General features: G+C 39.8%; 1 pseudogene; it reads left to right on the top strand.

Moving 5' to 3' along the window:
- The first annotated feature begins 390 nt into the window (after positions 1 to 390).
- Positions 391 to 24950, top strand: part of LOC145075402 (protein FAR1-RELATED SEQUENCE 5-like) — a 107568-nt pseudogene continuing 83008 nt past the window's right edge.

Raw genomic sequence — 24950 nt, 5'->3', positions numbered from 1 at the left:
TTTACCCACCCTTCCTTCTTGAATTCTATGATCACTAATATTTTTTTACTAGATTAACCTACATAGAGCGTTGTTTTATCATTCATCCTCATTAATTTTGTGGGTTATCAAAGTTACCAGGTACCAACATGCTGTTAAAAAAGCTATTAAATTTTTTTTTCATATTGACTTACTCAGTTCTCTGTTTTAGGTTGAATTTGATTCAATAACATCGGACACCTATAAAAAGTTAAGATCATGGATTTTGAAAACCCACTAGCTAATCAGTCGTTTGCAACACATACAATCGAAGATATAGACGCAAATGTTTCTTTGGAATCAACATTTGAATCTGAAAAAGTAAATGAGGATATTGTGAATCTTACATGTGATGAAGATGAAGCTAAGGATCTAAGTATTATGGGGAAGGTTTTCAGTACACCTAAGGATGCATATACATTTTATAACCAATATGCCTTTTTACATGGATTCGGTATTCGTGTTCATTGGAGCTTTAAAAATAAAACCACAAATGAGCCTTATCGGAAGAGCTATGTGTGTAATAAACAAGGCTTTAAAAGTTTGAAGGGTAATAGTTTATGTGGAGTTGCTAAGAAACGTCGTAGAAATTTAAGGACGGGATGTAAAGCAATGCTCCAGATATCAAAAGGAAAAGATGGTGAATGGTTTGTCGATGTGTTTAATGACACACACAATCACAATTTGAGTACAACTCCTACCAAAGTAATGAAACATCGTTCTCATGGGAAAATACACCGCTCAATGTGCAAGTCTCTTATGGTGGAACTAGGTCAATCAGGGTTAAGGCCTTGTCAAATCAAAAAGGCTGTAAATACAATGAAACCTCCATATGATGCCAATGTTACCTCAAAGTAATGTGCCGATGTTTTATCAGAGAAACGAAAACAATATAAAGGTAAAGAGTTCTATGGGTTGATCAAACATTTTCAAGATAAAGCATTAATAGACAGTAACCAGTATTTTGCTGTGGATTTGTTTGATGATAGGTCTCCTAAAAATGTTTTTTGGGTTGATGGAAGATCACGAGAGGCATATACTAAATTTGGTGACGTCGTTGTGTTTGATGTCACATACATGACCAACAAATTTAAGATGCCATTTGCTCCATTTATTGGTGTGAACCATCATGGTCAGTCTATATTGTTTGGTGGCGCATTGTTAGAAAATGAAAAAGAAGAAACTTTTCGATGACTATTTGAGCATTTCTTAAACTGCATGTTTCGCAAGTATCCGGTGGCAATGATAACAGACCAGGATAAAGCTATGGGTAATGCAATCAAGAAAGTGTTTCCAAACACCCGTCATCGCTATTGTGCATGGCACATTAAGAAGCATGAATTAGAACATCTTCAGCCACTTATAGCCCGTTATAGTGATTTTAAAGAATCTTATAGACAGTGGATAAAGAGTGATACAACCGAAGAATTTGAAACCAATTGGGAAGTTTTACGTGGTAAGTATAACATCGAAACTAACAGTTGGATAACCGATATGTATAACCAACGAATACACTGGGCCAAAGCTTTCTTGAAAGATGTTTTCTTTGCTGGTATGACTACGAGTGGAAGAAGCGAGAGCCTTCATTCATTTTTTGATGGATTTGTTAATTCCAAGACCATGTTGAATTAATTTCTACTCCAATATGATAAAGCAGTTGGCTCTCGAAGGGTCGCCGAAGAAGATGAAGAATTTAAGACCATGAACTCCAGTCCGATCCTTTCTTCTATTCATCAGATAGAAGCAAAAGCAGGCCAGTTTTATACGAGAAATTTTTTTTGAGGTATTCAAAAAAGAATGGGTAGAAGCTAATTTTAATTTAACTCATGAGACTTTAAGTAAAACCACAGAAGAAATCAAATATAGGGTTGGTCAAATGGATATTGATAAAAGACATTGGAGAATTGTTATCTTTCATTTTATGGATCATGTGAATGTCACGTGTTCATGTGCTAAGTATGAAACATATGGAATATTATGTAAGCATAGCCTTTACGTGATGAAGAAAAGACATGTTGAAAATCTTCCTGATCACTATATTTTACCAAGGTAGACACTTAGTGCTAGGTATAAGGTGGGTACTGACAGCATTGGACTCGAAGATGTGAATTGTGAAAATGGAGTTAGTGCCTTAACTTTATGGTGTGTTCGTTCAAATTGTGATAAAGCAATCGAACAAGCAAGTGACTCCCTTACAGAGATAGAAAAATTCAATAGTTTTGTGAGAAAGTTTTTAGAAGATCAAAAGATTCAGAAAAAGCCTAAAGCATTTGAGAATGTGTCTCAAGATCGTTACATGGGAATTTCTCAAGTAAGTATAATGCCTCAATTATCTGTATCTATCCGGGATCCTATTGCTCTGACAAATACGAAAGGGCGTCCTAAAAATGCAACTAGAATTAAGTCTTCTTTAGAGAACGTGAAGAAAAAGAGAACATGTTCTTACTGCCAAGGACTAGGTCATTACGCCACTGGTTGTCCAAAAAGAAAGGTAATTGTAATATTTATTTGATTATTCATGATTTCATTGCGTCATACTTATATTAATTATTATCAGGTGGATGAATCTGTAGCAGAAAAACAGTGATGAAAATGTGTAATCAAGTGGATGGGTTCTTTTTGTTGACTTCATGTGTTGCATGTTGATGCTGGGAGGATGTCGTGCATCTTGTGTTTGGTTTTTGCTCATTATAGATGCATCAGTTTACATCATACACCATTATTTTTTTTCCTTAGAGAGAGCTTACAAAATTTTTTGGTTAATTTATGCAACTTTAATATCTATATTAATCCATTGAAATCTTTTAGAAACATGGAATATTAATGAATGAATGCAGCTGGGATTTCATTTAATGGTTTTTATCTCTTGATGTAAATATAGATTAAATTATTAGAGTTAATGTATGTGATTGTTTCTTAGATGATGGTTTTTTTAACTTTATAAATGCTTACAAAAGTTACTTTCAAATTTACCTTATGATATTTGAACGTATTTATTAGTAATTTTAATAATATTTAAAGAATAAATTTGCAGGGATATGTTGCTACAGTAATATCATACTTTAATAAATTGACAAAACTATGAAACTGGAATATTTGAATATCTATCAAAGTCATATAAGTAAGAATGTTATAACAATTTACATAACAAATAATGTGGTCTTTGTTATCAGAACTAAATACAATATTCTGAGCTACCTGTCTCAAAAAATAAAATATTTTCAGTTTATAGATTTACAATTAAAACACCTAAGAAAATTAAGAAGAGAAAAAATATCTTAAAAATTGGTTTATACAATCCCCCAAACGAAAAGAACTCAACTTAGAAATGACCAACTAAAAGACAGAATTTAGCATATGGTTTAAAGTTCTAAAAATCCACGCTAAAAAATAATAATCCACCAACTAAAAAATTCAAAGTAGCCAAAATTGGGTTGCTATGAGTTGGTACTCTGACGATCAGTTGCTAGCTTCAGTTGTTGGTCTTTCATAGTCTAATCTTTGTCCATTCTTCTTGTAGCTGGCCATGTGTCAAACATCCTAAATTCTTGCATAATCTTCCGTCCATAAGCATCCTTAACTGTCATAGAAATTGGAAAAGTTTTAAATAGCATATACACACGGTTAACAGATTGAAATATACATTGCAAACTTTTAACCTTCATGTTTTGTGGCTTATTTCTTTTAAGAGATGGATAAATTCAACTAAATGCACCTTACATAAATAATAAACTTTTATATTATGTATTTTTAGTGGCTTAATTCATTTAGACATTACATCACACACCTATTGAGCATTCCGATAAGCAAGAACTATGAGACATATATTGTCACTTGACTTCTTCCAGTGTACAAGTCATTCAATCTAATACAACTTTTATATAATTTAAATAAAAATTTGACATACTATTGCAAATTTTTGCAACTTATTCAAACCACAACTAAGTTAATCTACTATAATATATTAGTATATTACCCACTGGAACATGAAAAACAAAGTTCAAATCAAATGGCAAAGAAATAGATTGGGGACCTGCATCTTATCTTTCAACATCCAAAATCCTAGAATCGGAACAAGGGAAGGAAGAAAGATATGATGAAAACGTTCACCTTCAGGTGGAACCGACTAAGCGGAAATAGAAGTCAAATTGAAAATGAAGGAATCGAATATAGGATTTAATTTGCTTATATAAGATAGCAGTTGGGGAGCAATACGACGAAAATGGGAAAAGCTAAACCTGTAATCATTTTGTCCCCAACCAATATGATTCTTAAGGAAGAATAGGAGGATTAAGAGCCATATGATGATAGCAACAACAAGGACGAAATAGATAGAAAAGAGATAAACATTGATAATCAATAATAAAAAAAATTGATAATTAATGAAAAATTGGGGCTCAAGTAGAAAACAAGGAATTCATGCGGTGGGTTAATAATTTAAAGCAAAACGACAGCATTATGAAGGTTCCACACCTAAGGTTGCATGTATTCAGCATTTAATATGCATTAATTACTTTCTTAAAATAACTAAAATGATTGGTCCAGAATCAATCATACGGGCACACAATAGATAGTGAAAACATTTGAACCTAACTCTCTCTCTCTATATATATATATATATATATATATATATATATATATATATATATATATATATATAAGACAGATCAAAATTTATTTTATTCATAAAAGCAGCAGAAAACATGCCCTTACAATGCAAAATGAATTGAAAAACTATGTAATCAAATATTCCTAACAACTCTATCATAACTTTCTAAGCTCAAAATCTGATCTTTGAATCCATGCGATCATGATCCATTTCTTCGTGATCAGACTCATCTTGCTCTTCCATTCAAACTTCCTCTCTTTTCTCTGATCCTGCAAAACATTCAAATGTAATCTTATCACATTATGTATTAAGAATAAATGAATAGGAACTTAATGGAGTTAGATAATGGATTTTACCTGAAGTAGAGCCATACTTCTTGACTCTCCCATCTCTTAGATTCTTCAGGTCCTTTGGGCAGCTTCGTATCCAACGCCCCTTCTCTTGGCAGTAGAAACAGGTGGCTTCTTCTGGAGCGACCGCGAAAGCATGGTCGGTTAAGTTACCAGACAAATATGCTCCATTACTTTGCCAAATCATTTCTGATTCAGCAACAATAAGCATGTAAGTTAGGTCAATGAGGGTCGCATCAAGATCCATCATATAATACTCTCTTATGAACTTATCATATGATTTAGGGAGTGACTGAAGAACCCAGTCTACAACCAACTTCTTTGGAAAAGATGCACCCTACATCGTCAACCTATCGATGTCTGATTTATCCCTAGGACGTGAGCACACACAAATTTTCCATCTTCATGTTTCATTGCCAACAAGGCTTGAGTGATTTCGAACTTTTCAATTCTTCGGTCTATTGGGTTTGGGAGAACAACAGGAGGAAGTGGAGGAAGTGAAACCAAGCTAGTCCACAATGCAGGGATAGATCTTTCACCTTCATTGTGTAACAAATTTTCACTTCAAGCAGGAAAACCTTTTCCATGGGATTCGAGAAGACCACGGCTAGATTCAGACATCTACAAAACGGGAGAAAAATCAAGTTAGTTGATTGATTGAGTCCTTAATAAATCACCCAAATGAGATATTAAGGCTAGGACCCAACACAATACTCCACAGCTTGGGAGAGGGATGCCGTAACCCAAATTGCAGAACATATAAAGGTAAGTGAATGACGATTCACTAATTTTCCACCATGAAAAACGAAAAAGAGATTAGGTTTTAAATGTATTGAAAAACTCCTAGATTCTTTGAGATTCATTGAACTTTTCAATGGCATGTTTAAATCTCGATATGCCCCTTGATTTGTGACTGGGATGCCAAGGATCACAAAACAGGGTGTGAATAACCATGCAAACTTACATGGTTCCCCTAATGTTACAGTCACCTATTCGATGTGCCGGTTAACCACACACGCTCCACCGAACTATGACAAACATTGAGTCACCCTTTGCAACGTTTTCTTGGAATCATTTAGTGTGCCGGTTAACCACACACGCTCCACTAACGTCTTCGCAAGGGTACATAGTGTAATGTCATGGAATTGCATAAATTCACTTTTACCTAAAGTAACTAGGATTGGGAATTTTGTAGAGAACATTTAGTTACTTTATAATTCATTATACTATTAATGGAAAGGGTTTGCCCTATCCTACCCGTTCGGCTAACGACTCTCCACCAATCAAGGAAGCGGTGGGTGAGAGTGGACACCCATTAAACGGCCATTTGATAGGCCATAACCTTATACCCCCTTATAGATCGACTTCGTGAATGAGGCATACTAACGGTAAGACTAGCAGTTTAAGTTATACATATATAATATTAGACTTTTAATGTTATATATAGTATAAGGGTGTATTTTACACTTTTAAAACACTAGGTAGTATAATTTAATAAATTACACTTTTAATTTAATTAAATGTAAACCATATCACTATGGATTTATTAATTCTCTTTTAATTATACACTTAATTTATTTAATAAAACCATAAGGGTGCAATTTGAACTTTTTCAAAAAATAAGGATTTAGAATTTAAAATTTCAAAAATTAAACTTTTAATCAAACAATTTTAAATTCCAAAACTTGAGGGCAAATCTTGAAACATTTCAAAACATTAGGGTTTAAAATTTAAATATTTCAAAATTAAACTTTTAATCAAAAAATTTTAATTCCAAAACTTGAGGGCAATTTTTGAAACTTTTCAAAACATTATCAAGAATATTCTAGATCAACAATTCAAATAAGGCAATTAAGTAATTAACAATTAATTATGGTTATCCAATTTTGACCTAGTCCAATTACTTGCAAGATAATTCACCAAATAACTTAAATAATTAAACATTATCTTATAAGGCAACAAATATTTGATTAATTGGTAATTATCTACTATTTTGGCAAGGATAATCACCCAATATCATAAAAATATGAATCTTATGAATAAAAGTCATTTTGGTAATTATCCCATAGCAAAAAGAGCATAAAATCCCGATTTTCCCTCTGTCTGACCCCGGGACTCGCCGAGTCGGCCTGACTCGATGAGTTCATCTACTGACTCGTCGAGTCAGTCAGGCAGAGAGCCAAAAATTCGATTTTCAGGCAATAAACGATCAAATATGCATCAAATTCATTAACAAACAGCCCTAGGCTCTGATACCACTGATGGGTTTTGAGCACTACATCATTCCTATGGTGTACATGCAAACCCTAAAGCTTTGGATCTAGTTTCTCTATTGAACATGCAATAATCACCCAAAGCCATAAACCCTAGATCTATAATACTATGAACCGAATTAAGGGTTTAGAAATTACCTTTGATTGTTATGTAATAATAACAATCTATTCCTCCTTGTAATTGGCTTCTGAAAGCTTAGTGTCACAAATGTCACACCTCTATTGGCTTACAAACACCAACAACAAGAGGATGAAGAAGGAGAGGCACTCAAAACGTCTAGAAACCCTAAGGAATCAGGTAGCCATGTTTTTGGTGCCCTAGGGGTCCTTAAATATGTGAGGCTATTAGGGTTATCTAACAAGGAAACCCTAATTTGACTGCTTAGGCCCTAAGCAGCCCATGGACAATTTCTAATGGGTTTCCCCATAGAATTCGTCCACTCCTCTAATATAGAGTCCATTAGCCCAATATTCAACTATCACACAATTGATAGTTCTAGCCCCTAAGTTTAATTAATCTCTTTTAGCCACAAAATTTATTCTTAATTAATTATTGACTAATATTAATTCAATAATATGATTTCTCCTTTAATATATTATTCTCATAATATATTAATAAATCATAATTAATCCTCTCTCTTCATAATTCATCCTATCAAGCTGCTTTGGTGAAGGAAACCCAAAAGGACCATGCACCATCGGGTCAAGTACATACCAAAATAGTTATAGACTTAGACATTAATCCAACAATATCAACTCTAACTCGTCGAGTCACTCCTTGGACTCGTCGAGTTCGTCAGATTTCGAGTCCTAATCTTGTCCAACCCATCGAGTCATCTCCTAAACTCAATGGTTTTACTCACAACCAGAAAAGGAGTTAGGGTTTACGACCCGACTCGCCGAGTCTAAAAACAACTCATCGAGTCCTTCTTGTGACATAACCATTCAGTCAATTCTAATCCATTCCAATGCTTCTAAGTCATAGATCTAGACTCCTTATGCTAACATTACACGTAAAGTTGCTAACTTTACGTGCATGCATGGTGTTATGAAGCAAAAACACCCAATCCAAGCCAAAAATGAAGGTCTAAGTCATAGAATGGAGTCATGGCTGAATAAAGGTGGCAACATTGAGCTTCTAAAGCTCAAGAGTGCCCAGATCTGAAGTCCTTTCATCCTCAAGGGTTCGAATCTCAGACTGACCTTGGAAATGGCCCAAAATGGCAACATACAAGCTAAGAAGGAGATCTAAGTGAATAACAGCCAAGGTATAAGCTTTATACCTCCAAAGGGTTTCAAATGCTACACAAGCTCTGGATTTGCTGCTTCTTCTTGAACCACCAAGGGTCTCCTTCCTTCTCCTAGCTTCAAATCACACACGATGGCAAGACACTAGCTCAATAACACTCAAGGTTGATTAGGGTTTCGAGAGTAGGCTATGGAGGTGATGGAGGCTGGGGTAGAGGCCTTATATGATGTTTAAATAGGGTGCAAACACTAAAGATTAGGGTTTCCTCCTGACGAACCTACTCGTCAAGTCAATACTTTCAGCTCGTCGAGTAGACAACTTAAATCCCGCATCCAAACTGACATCTACTCGACGACTTAGGGCTACCAACTCGTCGAGTAGCACTTACAAAATAAATACTTAAATAACTTAAATGCATACCAGGAACGGAACGTTACAATTCTCCCCCACTTGTCTTAGAATTCATCCTCGAAGTCTGCTGCGTCTGAACACAACTCTGGGTAGTGCTCCCTCATCTCCTCCTCGGGCTCCCAAGTCCACTCCAAGCCCTTGCGGTGCTGCCACTGCACCTTCACTAGCTCAACCCTCTTGTTTCTCAGCTCCTTCGTCTTGCGATCCAAAATCGCCACCGGTCTCTCAATGTAATGCAGACTGTCATCAACCTGAATATCCTCTAAGGGTACAACCGTCGTGTCATCCAATAAGCACTTCCATAGCTAGGAAACATGGAAAGTGCTATGGATATGGTTGAGCTTGGCGGGAAGATCCAGTCTGTATGCTACCTTGCCCACCCGGGATATGACTTTGAAGGGGCCGATATACCTGGGGCCCAGCCTGCCCCGTTTCCGGAACCGTCTGACACCCTTCCAGGGCGACACCTTCAGGAGGACCATGTCGCCCTCCCAAAACTCCAAGTCTGAACTCCGCTTGTCGGTGTAGCTCTTCTATCGACTCTGAGCAGTATGAAGCCTGCTCTAGACTTGTTGGATCCGCTCTGTGGTCTTGAGTACTACTTCAGTACTCCCCATAACTCTCTGACCGACCTCAACCCAACATATTGGGGTCCTACACTATAACGCCTGTGTTTTCGGGCTTGCCATTTTTAGCAATGTAATAGTCTAGGTTAACCTTTGTAACCCGTTTTGAAATAATAAGAGTGTATTATTTGAGTATTATGTGTTTTGTGCTTAATTGCTTAATTATGTGGTCTGATTAATTAAGAATAAAAATAAGCATCAAAATTGAAGTATAAAATAAACTTGATATCTTTGGTTAATGTTGTAGTAGTTGAAACGAGGTTTCCGAATATATATAGAACGCCCAAATCTGACTTCGTATGAGGAAGTTATGATTTATCGAAGTTTCGGCTTAGCGGTATGCAGCCTGTTATACTCGATTTGAGATCGAGGGGTTTTTAGCCAAAACAATCTAAACGAGGATCGAAGGTCTCGTTGTTGGTATCGAAGCGATAAAAAGTTAGGCGAGAACAGACGTCAAACGAAGAAGTTATGAATTTATAACGAAGTTTTTCTGTCTCGGCCTATTAAAAATAAATAATAAAAATAAAGTTAAAATTAGCCGACGGAGTCTAAACGAAAGTTGTAGAGCGTAGTCTCACCTTCGCGTGGATATAAAGAACGTCAAAAACGGAGTTCGTATGAAGAAGATATGAATTTCCGAAGTTTATTAAATATTTTGTATTTAAATTTAATTGAAAAATCCGGTATTATCCGAGGACGAGTCATCGGACTCATCCGAAGTACGCCCCGCGTACTCGTGTACGCCCCGCGTACAGCGAAGCATGACGACCCTCGCAGCAAGTGGCTTCGGATGACGAACGCCATGACGAATTCGGACCAGTACGCCCCGCGTACTGGCGTACGCCTCGCGTACTCCGAGGCTCCAGCCTCCTAAAAATAGGATCCGAAGGCAGCCGAGTTCTTTTGCTATTTTCTCTCTTCTCTCTCCCGTTTTGCATCGATTTGCGTGCCAAAAATATCCAAAAGCCCCGGTATTATTCTTGTGTCCCGAGGCAAGTCCCGAGATCCCGAAGATCCCGAGAAGTGCGGTTCCCGAGTCGAAGCTCTGCCCGCGAGAAGTTCGATTTTTGAAGAGATCTTCCAGATCTGTTGAGGATTACTACTTCTGCAAGTCGTAGTGCTGTCCGATCATCTTCTGATCAAGTGAGTGTATACTACCTTTCATAAACACGATAATAATACAAGTATGGTTTGAGTGTATTAAGTATATTGTTGTTTATATGTGTAAATGTGTATTCACTTTCTTCTAACTCATAGATATGATTTATTCTCTATGAGATATGTGTTATGTGTGTGTGTGCCTCGTCTGTTATGTGAAATATGTGTTGATTAAAGCATGCTATACAGGTTTTTATCTATGTATAAAAATGTATATTTTTATCTACTAATATGTTGGGTAGAACATGGGTAGATAGGGTGTGTGTAATAAACAGATGAGAGGCCTCGTTGTTGTTTGATTTAGTCATCTAGCGGAGTTTAGATGACAACCACATACTTTTCTAGATAGTCTTGTGGAAACATTAGCAGGTTCGCCACCTGTAGGTGTTAATGAACTTGGGTGTTCATTCGCTGTACTCCATCCCCCTCATGGTTGCCTTATTTGACTTATATTGCTGAGGTACCCCCGAAGCATGTGTTGTCGCCCCGATGAAATATTCTTAGACTAGGTCCCTTATGTTAGTTGTCTTAGGGACATAAAGTGAGAATAACGGGAATGGGTAATTGGGTTATTGTTGGTTGGTGAAAAATTAAATATGATTATTTATTGTGGGTTGAAAACCCTATATGCTCACCAGGCTCCCAAGCCTGACCCACTCAGTTTTATTTGTATTACAGGAAGTGGCGCAAGGGCATGAGATGGATGAACCATCAGTTGTTTTGTTTACAAGTCTGTATATGTATATATTTATTGAATGACTTGTAATGTTATCGTTTATGCTTATTGGTCTGTATCGGAACATGACATCCCGAGTTTTGATTATATAATGAAAAATACATTTCTTTTATGAAATGCTTTGGTAAACATTGTTTTATCATGTTTTGTTTTTGGGAACAAATTCCGCAACTCTTTCAAATCAAAAGGGTTTACTCTGAAATTATTTTAAAAGCATAAATGAAAATCGGTCTTTTCTGGCCGAGATTTTGGGGATGTCACAGTTGGTATCAGAGCATTAGTTTAAGCGAACTAGGAATTTGTAGGATTTCTAGACTTAAAATTAGAATGCTAAGTGAAGTTTTGAGATGTGTGTCTGTTATATTTTAGACACGAGCACTAGTTTATTTTAGGAAAGTTGCCTAAAATGCTTTATGTGCTAAATGTTATATGTTGCCATATATGATATTATTTGTTCGGATCTATGGTCTGTCGCCGACCGGATCTAGAAACCTTATGTGTGTAGGATTCTAAGCGTACGTCTACGATATTAGAACTAGCATGTAAACGTTTCAGAGTGATAAGGATGATTTGAATATCCATCATGATTGAGGATCTAATTTCACCTTATTCGGTGTCTAGATCAAAATGGTGAGAACAAGAAGTGGAGTTGGAAATGCTGACGAAAACAGGAATCAACCACCAGTGATTGAACAAATACCTGTCGTAGCAGCAGCATCTGAGCCAATAACCATGGCTGGTGTGCAAATGATGATTCAGGCGATGTTGGATCGTCAGATGGATGAAACTAGACGGTTGCTTCAACAGAATCGTGAAGAACTGTCGATTCGTGTGGAAGAGCCTGAATTAAATGAAGGGCACTCGGAAGGTGGAAACTTCAGTGGGTCTGTTGGTCCAGCCAACCCACCGATAATTAGGCAAGATAACCATGATGGAAGGAATGATGGAATGGGATGCAAGTACAAGGACCTTCTAACTTGTAAACCATCGACCTTCAACGGAAAGGAGGATCCGATTGGAGTTATGGATTGGATCTCGGAGATGGAATTGGCCTTTATGACTTGTGGCTGCAGAGGCAAGTTGCAGACTATCTATGCAGTGCGTCGGTTCCGAGGTGGAGCCGTTCATTGGTGGAACACTCTAGGGAAGACGTTAAGCCCTGATGAGCCACTGCAATTGTCATGGGCAGAGTTCTTGGTGCAGTTCAAGCGCAAGTTCTGCTCGGCTCAAAATCTGTTGGAGTTGGAGAACAAGTTTCTGACTTTGACGAAAGGCAGCATGTCAGTTGATGAATACACCAATAACTTCACCGATAAGATGGAGTTTGCTTTGTGCATCGTTCCAGATGAGCTAATAAAGGTAGATCGGTATGCGAAGGGACTCCCATGGGAGTACGAGATGCCAGTACATCAGGCACTTACTCTAGAGGCAGCTATCTGGGCTGCCAAGTCTGTTGAGAACATGATTAAGGGAAGAACCACCGACAAGGTTGAGGTTGGTGAGAAAAGAAAGTTTGAGGGAACATCTGGTTCCGGTACGAAAGGCAAATTTTTGAAATCTGGTTCGAAAAAGTTTGGAGGAAAGGGAGGCGAAGCGAAGTGGTGTGATAAGTGTAAGAAAAAGCACTTTGGGAAATGTAGCGAGGATGTGACCTGCTACAAGTGTGGAAAGGTTGGACATTTTGCCAATGAATGTCCGAACAACAAAAGGACGTGTTTTGGTTGTAATGAAGAGGGGCATATTTTGAAAGACTGTCCGAAGAAGAAGGAGGCAGCTAGGCCCAACATTCCACCAAAGCTGAAGGCGAGAGCCTTCCAGATGACACTTGAGGCTGCAAAAGATGAAGCTGATGTCGCTTCAGGTACCTTTCTCGTAAACGAATTACCTGCTCAAATTTTATTTGATTCTGGAGCCAACTACTCCTTTATTTCGCATGAGTTTGGTAGAAAGCTAGCTTTTCCTGTTGATAAACTAGACAATGCTTTATTAGTCAAAGTAGCTAGTGGCAAGTTTGTACCTGTTAGCCATCGTATGAAAAACATTTTAATCAACCTTAATGGGAATAAGTTTCACGAGGAATTATTGCCCATCGATCTTAATGGTTTCAACATCATGTTGGGAATGGACTGGCTTAGCGCCAATGATGCCGAGATTTTATGCAAGAAGAAGATAGTTAAAGTAAACCCGTCTGGTAAAGATTCGTTTATGGTGTATGGGGACAAACGGCGAGTGAATTCTGGAATCATTTCTCTAATGAAAGCCAGAAAGTGTTTGACCAAGGGATGTACATCATATTTAGCATTCGTGATAGATGCTAAGAAAGAAAAGAAGGTGATGCAGAGTATTCCAGTGGTGTGTGAGTATCCGGAAGTATTTCCCGAAGATCTTCCTGGATTACCACCTGATAGACAAGTGGAGTTCAGAATAGACTTGTTACCAGGAACCACGCCAATAGCAAAAGCACCTTACCGATTAGCACCGACGGAGATGAAGGAGCTAATGATGCAACTTCAGGAGTTATTGGACAAAGGTTTCATTACACCTAGTTCATCGCCATGGGGAGCTCCAGTGTTATTTGTGAAGAAGAAAGATGGAAGTATGAGAATGTGCATCGATTACAGAGAGCTAAACAAGGCAACAATAAAGATTAGATATCCGTTGCCAAGGATTGATGACCTGTTTGATCAATTGCAAGGTTCGAGCTATTTCTCAAAGATCGATCTAAGGTCAGGATATCATCAGCTAAAAGTAAGAGAGCAAGATATCGAGAAGACTGCATTCATAACTAGATATGGACACTACGAGTTCTTGGTTATGTCGTTTGGATTAACCAATGCTCCAGCAGCATTCATGGATTTAATGAATAGGGTTTGTAATCCTTTCCTTGATAAATCCGTGATAGTGTTCATAGACGACATTCCGATTTACTCGAAAAGCCAGGAGGAGCATGGAAGACACTTGCGAGAAGTGTTAGAAGTTTTGAAGAAGGAGAAGCTGTATGCGAAGTTCTACAAATGTGATTTTTGGATTCGTGAAGTCCAATTCTTGGGTCACGTGGTCAACCAAGAAAGGATAATGGTTGATCCAGCAAAGATTGAAGCTGTGATGAAGTGGGAACAACCGAAAAGTCCCACGGAGATTCGAAGCTTTTTAGGATTAGCCGGATATTACCGCAAGTTTATCCAAGGCTTTTCTTCGATCGCTACTCCATTAACAGCTTTGACCCACAAAGGAGCTACTTATGCTTGGAGTGATAAGCATAAAGAAGCATTCGAGAAGTTAAAGAAGAAGCTATGCGAGGCACCGATACTTTCTCTACCCGATGGATTTGAAGACTTTGCTGTTTATAGCGATGTGTCTGGGGTTGGATTGGGTTGTGTTTTGACCCAAAGAGAAAAGGTGATAGCGTATGCGTCTCGACAGCTGAAAGAGCATGAAAAGAATTACCCGACTCATGATTTGGAGTTGGCAGCGGTAGTTTTCGCTCTGAAAATATGGAGGTATTACCTCTATGGCACCAAGTGCAAACTTTTTACTGATCATAAGAGTCTCCAATATCTCTTTAATCAGAAGGAATTGAATATGAGGCAACGACGCTGGCTAGAATTACTCAAGGACTACGACTGCGAGATACTTTACCACCCCGGTAAAGCTAATGTTGTTGCTGATGCTCTCAGTCGGAAAGTCAATCTTGAAAGGAAAAGGCGAAGAGCGTTGAGAATTGAAGTTGTCTCGACCATTGTGGAAAGTATAAAGAAAGCTCAAGAGGAAGCTTCTGAGAAAAATGACCGAAAGGAGGAACGTTTGGGTAAAACATTGGTGTTTGATACAAACGGTCATGGACTGAAGGTATTCCAAGATCGTATTTGGGTACCTAAGTCAGGAGGAATTAGGGATCTTCTGATGGAAGAAGCTCACAAAACCATGTACTCAATTCATCCGGGTAGCACTAAAATGTATAGGGACATGAAACCCTACTACTGGTGGCCGACGATGAAGCTTGATGTTGCAAAGTATGTGGCTGAGTGTGTGACTTGTGCGAGAGTCAAGACACAACATCAGAAATCGTACGGGAGTTTAGAACCATTGCCTGTGCCTATGGGTAAGTGGGAAGACATTGCTATGGATTTTGTCACTAAAATGCCCAGAACAAAGAATGGTCACGACATGATTTGGGTGGTCATTGATCGATTCACTAAGAGTGCGCATTTCATAGCAGCCAAGGAGAAATGGTCTACGGAAAAGCTTGCAAATTCTTACGTGAGGGAAATTGTGAGGCTTCACGGTGTTCCGTTAACGATTGTATCGGATCGTGATAGCCGTTTCACCTCAAGGTTTTGGAAAAGTCTACAAGAGGAAATGGGTACCAAGTTATGTTTAAGCACAGCTTACCATCCGCAGACTGATGGTCAGAGTGAAAGAACAATACAAACACTTGAAGATATGCTGAGAGCATGTACCTTGGAATTCCTAGGTAATTGGGATGAACATTTACCTTTGGTAGAATTTTGCTACAATAATAGTTTCCACTCGAGCATAAAGATGGCACCTTATCAAGCTTTGTATGGACAGAAGTGTCGTACGCCGTCCTGTTGGCTTGAGGCTGGGGAAAAGCAGTTTATGGGACCAGAGATGGTTCATCAAACTACTGAAAAGTTGAAAATAATTAGGGAAAGAATGTTAGCAGCTCAAGATCGTCAAAAGAGCTATGCTGACAAGAAGCGAAGACCGATGACTTTTGAGGTTGGAGATTCGGTTTTGCTTAAAGTCTCGCCGTGGAAGGGACTTATAAGATTTGGTAAAAGGGGAAAGTTGAGTCCAAGGTTTATTGGGCCGTTTAAAGTTATTCAGAGGATTGGGAACCAAGCTTACAAGCTCGAATACCCGAAGAACTGAATGGAATTCACAACACTTTTCATGTGTGTTACTTGAGGAAGTTCACGGGATAAGTTCCTGATATAATTCCAATTTCTGAATTGAGAATTGATGAGAACAAAAGGTTGATTGAAGAACCAGAGGCAATTGTTGACCGAAAGACTAAGAAGTTGCGACGCAAAATGGTTGGGTTAGTGCTTGTCCGGTGGAAACACACAAATGGGCCGAATCTCACCTGGGAGACGGAGAGTGACATGTTGAGTCGCTATCCGCATTTGTTTGTTGATGTGTGATTCCGGGGACGGAATCATTCTAAGGTGGAGAGAATTGTAACGCCTGTGTTTCCGGGCTTGCCATTTTTAGCACTGTAATAGTCTAGGTTAACCTTTGTAACCCGTTTTGAAATAATAAGAGTGTATTATTTGAGTATTATGTGTTTTGTGCTTAATTGCTTAATTATGTGGTCTGATTAATTAAGAATAAAAACAAGCGTCAAAATTTAAGTATAAAATAAACTTGATATCTTTGGTTAATGTTGTAGTAGTTTAAACGAGGTTTCCGAATATATATAGAACGCCCAAATCTGACTTCGTATGAGGAAGTTATGATTTATCGAAGTTTCGGCTTAGCGGTATGCAGCCTGTTATACTCGATTTGAGATCGAGGGGTTTTTAGCCGAAATCTAAACGAGGATCGAAGGTCTCGTTGTTGGTATCGAAGCGATAAAAATTTAGGCGAGAACGGACGTCAAACGAAGAAGTTATGAATTTATAACGAAGTTTTTCTGTCTCGGCCTATTAAAAATAAATAATAAAAATAAAGTTAAAATTAGCCGACGGAGTCTAAACAAAAGTTGTAGAGCATAGTCTCACCTTCGCATGGATATAAAGAACGTCGAAAACGGAGTTCGTATGAAGAAGATATGAATTTCCGAAGTTTATTAAATATTTTGTATTTAAATTTAATTGAAAAATCCGGTATTATCCGAGGACGAGTCATCGGACTCATCCGAAGTACGCCCCGCGTACAGCGAAGCATGACGACCCTCGCAGCAAGTGGCTTCGGATGACGAACGCCATGACGAATTCGGACCAGTACGCCCCGCGTACTCCGAGGCTCCAGCCTCCTATAAATAGGATCCGAAGGCAGCCGAGTTCTTTTGCTATTTTCTCTCTTCTCTCTCCCGTTTTGCATCGATTTGCATGCCAGAAATATCCCGAAGCCCTGGTATTATTCTTGAGTCCCGAGGCAAGTCCCGAGATCCCGAAGATCCCGAGAAGTGCGGTTCCCGAGCCGAAGCTCTGCCCGCGAGAAGTTCGATTTTTAAAGAGATCTTCCAGATCAGCTGAGGATTACTACTTCTGTAAGTCGTTGTGTTGTTCGATCATCTTCTGATCAAGTGAGTGTATACTACCTTTCATAAACACGATAATAATACAAGTATGGTTTGAGTGTATTAAGTATATTGTTGTTTATATGTGTGAATGTGTATTCACTTTCTTCTAACTCATAGATATGATTTATTCTCTATGAGATATGTGTTATGTGTGTGTGTCTGCCTCGTCTGTTATGTGAAATATGTGTTGATTAAAGCATGCTATACAGGTTTTTATCTATGTATAAAAATGTATATTTTTATCTACTAATATGTTGGGTAGAACATGGGTAGATAGTTGGTGTGTAATAAACAGATGAGAGGCCTCGTTGTTGTTTGATTTAGTCATCTAGCGGAGTTTAGATGACGACCACATACTTTTCTAGATAGTCTTGTGGAAACATTAGCAGGTTCGCCACCTGTAGGTGTTAATGAACTTGGGTGTTCATTCGCTGTACTCCATCCCCCTCATGGTTGCCTTATTTGACTTATATTGCTGAGGTACCCCCGAAGCATGTGTTGTCGCCCCGATGAAATATTCTTAGACTAGGTCCCTTATGTTAGTTGTCTTAGGGACATAAAGTGAGAATAACGGGAATGGGTAATTGGGTTATTGTTGGTTGGTGAAAATTAAATATGATTATTTATTGTGGGTTGAAAACCCTATATGCTCACCAGACTCCCAAGCCTGACCCACTCAGTTTTATTTGTATTACAGGAAGTGGCGCAAGGGCATGAGATGGATGAACCATCAGTTGTTTTGTTTACAAGTCTGTATATATATATATATATATATATATATATATATATATATATATATTTGTTGAATGACTTGTAATGTTATCGTTTATGCTTATTGGTCTGTATCGGAACATGACACCCCGAGTTTTGATTATATAATAAAAAATACATTTCTTTTATGAAATGCTTTGGTAAACATTGTTTTATCATGTTTTGTTTTTGGGAACAAATTCCGCAACTCTTTCAAATCAAAAGGATTTACTCTGAAATTATTTTAAAAGCATAAATGAAAATCGGTCTTTTCTGGCCGAGATTTTGGGGATGTTACATACACTTCCTCCCGTAGAGCATCTCAAAGGGAGGTCGGTCTATGCTGGCATGATAACTGTTGTTATACGAAAATTCCGCTAAAGGAAGATACGTATCCTAACTGCCACCGAAAGCTAACACTCATGTGCGTAGCATGTCCTTGAGAGTATGTATCATCCTCTCGCTTTGTCCGTCTGTCTGAGGGTGGAATGCGATGCTGACGTGGAGACGATTACCCATCTCCTCGTGAAACCGCTTTCAAAATATGGAAGTGAAACGGACATCTCGGATTGACACCACCGAGACTGGCACCCTATGTCATGCCAGTATCTTTCGCACATAAATTTTGGCCAACATTTCGACCTATATGCCCTCCTGAATCGGGATAAAATGTGCGTTCTTGGTCAACCGATCCACGATGACCCATATCGAATCTACTCCACATTCGGTCTTGGGAAGCTTGGTAATGAAATCCATGGTGATATCCTCCCATTTCCACATGGGAATGTCTAGCGGCTGCATCTTTCCATGTGGTCTCTGGTGCTCGGCCTTGACCTTCCTGCAGGTCAAGCACATCTCTACATACCATGCTACGTCCCGCTTCATGCAGGGCCACCGGTAATCAGGGTGAAGATCTCGATACATCTTTGTTGCCCCGGGATGGATGGAAAACCTCAACTTATGGGTCTCATCTATCAAAACTTGCCGTACTCCGCCCGAGTATGAAACCCAAACCCTCCCATGTAGGGTCAACAACCCTCGGCTATCATAATCAAATGAGGCCACTCGGCCCACAATCCTCTAACATTTCTGGCGCACTTCCTTCAAGCCCTCAACCTGTGCCTCCCTAATTTGCTCCAACAATGGAGTGATCACAGTCTTCCTCAGACATAAATCTATGATCGGGGTTGCTACCACCTTGCAACTCAGGACGTCAGCCACCACATTGGCCTTGCCCGTGTGGTAAAGGATCTCACTATCATAATCCTTTACCACATCTAACCACCGATGTTGCCTCATATTTAGATTCGGTTGATCAACAAGGTACCTCAAACTCTTGTAGTCTGTGTAAATGGTACAACGGACCCCATAGAGGTAATGTCGCCAAATCTTGAAGGCGAAACTACAGCCCCCAACTCTAAATCATGTGTCAGATAGTTAGCCTCGTGAGGTTTCAATTTCCTCGACGTGTAGGCTATCACATGACCCCTCTGCATGCAAAACTGCACCCATGCCCATAATCTACGTGTCACAGTACACCAGGAAGTCATCTACTCCCTCGGCCAGAGTCAAAATCGGTGCCTCGCACAACCACTGTCTGATAGTCTCGAAGTCCGCCTGCCACTCAGGCCCCTAGCGGAATGTCATCGACTTCTTGGTTAGTCGGTTCAAAGGAACAACAATCTTGGAGAAAGTATGGATGAATCTCCTGTTATAACCCGCTAGACCAAGAAAACTTTGAATCTCAGTTGGAGACCTCGGAACCTCCCACTGCATCACGACCTCTATCTTGACCGGATCGACCAGAATACCCTTCTAGTTGACGAGATACCCTAAAAATTGCACCTCGTGCAACCAGAACTCGCAGTTAGAGAACTTTGTGAAAATTCTCTCCCTCCTCAGTGTCTCCCGCACCTCCCTCAAGTGCTTCTCATGTTGCTCCCGAGTCTTGGAATAGACCAAGATATCATCGATGAAAACTATCACAGACCGATCTAGTATTGGTCTGCACACTCAGTTCTTGAGATCCTTGAACGCGGCTGGAGCATTTGTGAGCCCGAACGGCATCACCACAAACTCATAATGACCATAGTGGGTCCTAAAATCCATCTTCTGGACATCATCGTCCATGACTCACATCTGGTGATAACCTGATCGTAGATCAATCTTGGAGAACCAAGATGTTCCTTGCAGCTGATCAAACAAATCATCTATCCTCGGGAGTGGGTAACGGTTCTTCATCGTTCCCTTTTTCAGCTCCTAGTAATCAATACACATGCAATGTGACCCGTCCTTCTTCTTCACAAACAGGATTGGGGCTCCCCATGGCGAACTGCTCGATCTGATGAATCCCTTGTCTAGCAGCTCTTGCAGCTACATAGACAACTCCTGCATATCGGGAGGAGCCAATCGATACGGTTCCTTGGCTATCAGAGCCGCACCTGGGACTAGGTCAATCCTGAACTCGACCTGTCTCTCCGAAGGTACCCCAGGCAGGTCCTCTGGGTATACGTCCGGGTACTCTCGTACTACTAGTACATCATCCACCATGGCCTTACCCTTATCCCTGGTATCTATAACATATGCGTTATAACATGCGCACCCCTGCTGAAGGTAGCGTCTAGCTCTTGCTGCTGAACATAGAGTCAACCCATGTTGTGGCCTCTTGCCCTGAATCACTAACCCTACCCCACTAGGAGTATGAACCCTCACTATCTGTTTCTTACAGTCAATCACTGCCCCATTGGGGCTCAACCAGTCCATACCAACTATAACCTTATTCCCTCTCAAGGGAATAGGAACCAAGTCTACTGAGAACTACTAACAATTGTAGCGTACATCCGCGGTAAACCCTCGCAACTCGTACCATCCTATCATCTGCCATCTCGACGTCCAATGGACGCTCTATCTCCCCCGAAGCTCCAACGAATCGCTTGCTAAGAGCGAGCGACACAAAAGATCGGATATCCCTCGAATCAAGCAGTACCGAAGCAAATATACCGTTCATTAGGAATGATCCTATAATAAAACACATAAACATGAGCGGAAATCAATATAAATATAAGGAGAGAATACATACCACTCACAACATCGGGAGCCACACATGCCTCCTCCGCAGTTGGCTGAAAAGCCTTGCTCCTCGCTGTGGGCGCCTCCACCCGGCCCTGACGACCATCTATAATCCTCAATGTGGAAGGAGCGGGTGCCACCACCTGTCATGCCACTGCCAGACTCGGACAATGGGCCTTCTTGTGGCCCCTCTGATTACACTGGAGGCAACTCAAGTTTGAAACTGCTAAAGTGGTGGTGGTAGATGTACAATCCCTACTCATATGACCAGTTCGGCCGCACTTGAAGTAGCCTGAACTCCCTGACCTGCATGCCCCCTCGTGCATCTTGCCGCACTTGTCATACCAGCTGCGGCCCTGCTGGCTCCTCGATCTGTGATCTGACACCTTGGGTTTCTTGCCCATACTCACTTCCTGCACCCCCGCGGGTTTCCTCTTCCACTCCATCTCAAAATCTAGCTCCCTTTCCCGAGCTCTCGCAAACATATCTTCCAGCGTCTTGCAGCTAGAACGGCTGACAAACTGTTGTATGTCGCTCCTTAACATCTCGTGATATCGGGCCTTCATTTTTTCCTCATCCGCCACGTATTGCGGAACAAGAAGGGCCCTCTTCCTGAACTTGGCGGTGATCTCTGCCACAGTCTCAGTAGTTTGCTCAAGATCCTGGAACTCCCTAGCTAGTTGTTGCACCTCAACCACAGGTGCAAACTCGACCCTGAACCTGGCCGAGAAATCACTCCAGGACATAGCATCTAACACTGTATCATACCTAATGGCTCTCCCAACCTCCTCCCACCAGTCACGTGCCTTATCCTTTAGAAAACAGGACGCAAGCATAACCTTGTTGTTAGGTGCAATTTGTGCACCTTTTTGCACACCTTTTAGTCCCATTTCATGCATCTATTTAGCATAATTGTCCTTCATTTGTCTTGAATTTATTCACATTTTATGTTAGTCTCTAGTTAAACCTTATTTGCACATTTTCATGTCTTTTTCAGGTAAACCGGAGGTTGGAACGCGCTTTGAGAAGTGTCGGAAAGCATTGGTGAAGATTTCGGGATTATCGGGCGAAGAACGAAAAAGTTGGAAAAGTGAAGTTTGGATTTGGAGTTAGAGAGGTACACGGGGCGTGTTGAATTTACACTAAAAAGTGGGCACGGGGCGTGTTTGACCAAAATGGGAGCTGTTGACCATGCTGAACACGGGGCGTGTCAGTTTAGTGCAAATCAACCCGGGGCGTGTTGTTGAACACGGCCCGTGTCAGTTTAGTGCAAATCAACATGGGGCGTGTTGCTGAACACGACCCGTGTCAGTTTAGCCTATTTTAACACGGGCCGTGTTCGACCCAAAAACCAACTTTTGGCAGTTTTTCCTATCTTTCATATTACGGGTTAAGAGCCATTTTTACAAAAACACAACATATCAGAGCACCATTGGAGAGGAGAATTCGAAGGTTTTTGCAAGGGTTTGCCCGTCGATCATTTGGAAACATTAATTCTTGTTTTTGTAAGTTGTAATTACACTTAATTTCATCTTTTAGACTTGTGATCTTGTTTTAGCCATGTGTGGCTAGAACCCTAATTTCTCCAACTCATGTTTTGACTTCCTAGTTGTGAATCTAATCATATGACTTGATGTTTGTTCTTAATTTCTATCTAATGAATTTGATTTTGCTTCAATCGAATGTTTGATTCTAATTGTGATTCTTATTGGCCATTTGAATTAGGGTTAGGTCATTCAAGTTATCTCTTTTACAAAATCCGTAATTGTTTTGTGAAATTAAACAAGTAACAAACATTAAATTGATCTCTATTGAATGAATTTAGTGTAAATCTTATTCATACACTTTTACACTCCCGAGCTTATGAGGAGTATTGGGTGTTGTTGGGAACATTCACATAAAGCTTCATGCGATCTTTCAATCTAATTCTAAGAGCTTGTTTTGATTAGGTTAGTAAGGTTAGGATTAATCAAAGAGCTTGTTTTGGTTAATTATTGTGGTGAATGGAAAGTGTTAGAGCTTGTTAACACTTTCAAGTACCAACTTAGATAGAATGAAACAAAAGTCTTGTCATCTTGGATTCACATTGTTGAACCGTCATACATGAAGTTGGAGTCTTTATAATATCTGAATTTAATTTACTCATTCAACCAATTACTTGTGATTTTAATTTATTTGTCTAATCATTGCAATCAACCCCCCCCCCCCCTTTTTCTTTCATCTTTTGTGAACAAGTACCTTACGCAAAAAAAAAGGTATAAACTAATTGTCCGGTGTCGCTGTGGATCGACCCTACTTGCGTTGTACTATTCTTTTAGTGCAATAGAGTAGTGTTACTTTGGAGTATATCGTACCCCTATTATTTGTTGGGTCTGACACCCCTAACACTTGTCCCCCTCGGGACATCTGCTGGTGCGGAACACGTTGGTGACATCAGCCAACCACCTACTGCTAGCAATGGGGTCTTGATCCTCATGTTATTCGGGAGCTCCAAAAGCCCTAAACTACCGGAAAGTCAATGTGCACGGCCACATCATGGCCGCCACCTCAGTACGAAATGCACCGAGCTTCTCATCCAGAAGCTCCATAATACCCTCCTTGATCGAACCAAAGATCACATGAGTCTGCTCTAAAATGTTGTGTGTGATCTTAGAAGAAATAAACTCCCTCATATGCTCGTTTAGCTGCTCAGCTCCAGAGCCTGAGCCTAATCCCTCACTGGCACCTGAACTACCAACTGTTGGTCTAGGGCGTAAAACCACCATTCCGAAAAACACATCACAACAAACATCAGAATATTAAACATATCTCGAGAGATCTCATACAATACAAGATCCCTGGATTCATCTCGGCCTTCCTTGATTCGAGTACGGATCCTCTGCTTTCAGTAGTACGGACCCATACTACCTTCCACATTTATCCGTACTTTCCTCAAGAACTGCCTTGACTTCACCAAGTCCCTTCTACTGCTACTGCTTTATGCTAATCACATCCTAGGCTTGCCCTAGGGTAATCACCATTCCACTCTCTACCATCAGCTGCATAGGAAGTCCCTGCTATCTTCCCTAACTAGCTCGCGAATACTATTACATATCACTAAGATTTGATAATTCTTCGAATGAGAGATCCTACCCTACAACGGTTGGAATCAAACAAGAGCTGCGAAATAGAGCTAGACCTAACCTTCTGAAGTTATTTAGTCCTCACAATATGTAACTTAACATATTCGTTTACTAGTTAGTAAAAGACAACTATAACTCCTAAAAGCACAAAGCAAGCAGCATTCGCGCATTGAGTACACATAATCAAGCATACTAATCAGGCCATCATACTAAATACTTTGTACAAGCATGCAGTTCTCATAGAGCTGATACACATATAACAGGAATAATAGGCATCCTTCCTGGATCTTTAGTCCTAATCTAGC

This window comes from Lactuca serriola, chromosome 9 (genome assembly GCF_051521515.1).
Source record: "Lactuca serriola cultivar US96UC23 chromosome 9, Lser_US96UC23_V15, whole genome shotgun sequence".
Classification (NCBI taxonomy): domain Eukaryota; kingdom Viridiplantae; phylum Streptophyta; class Magnoliopsida; order Asterales; family Asteraceae; genus Lactuca; species Lactuca serriola.
This window is presented reverse-complemented; position numbering and strand designations above follow the sequence as displayed.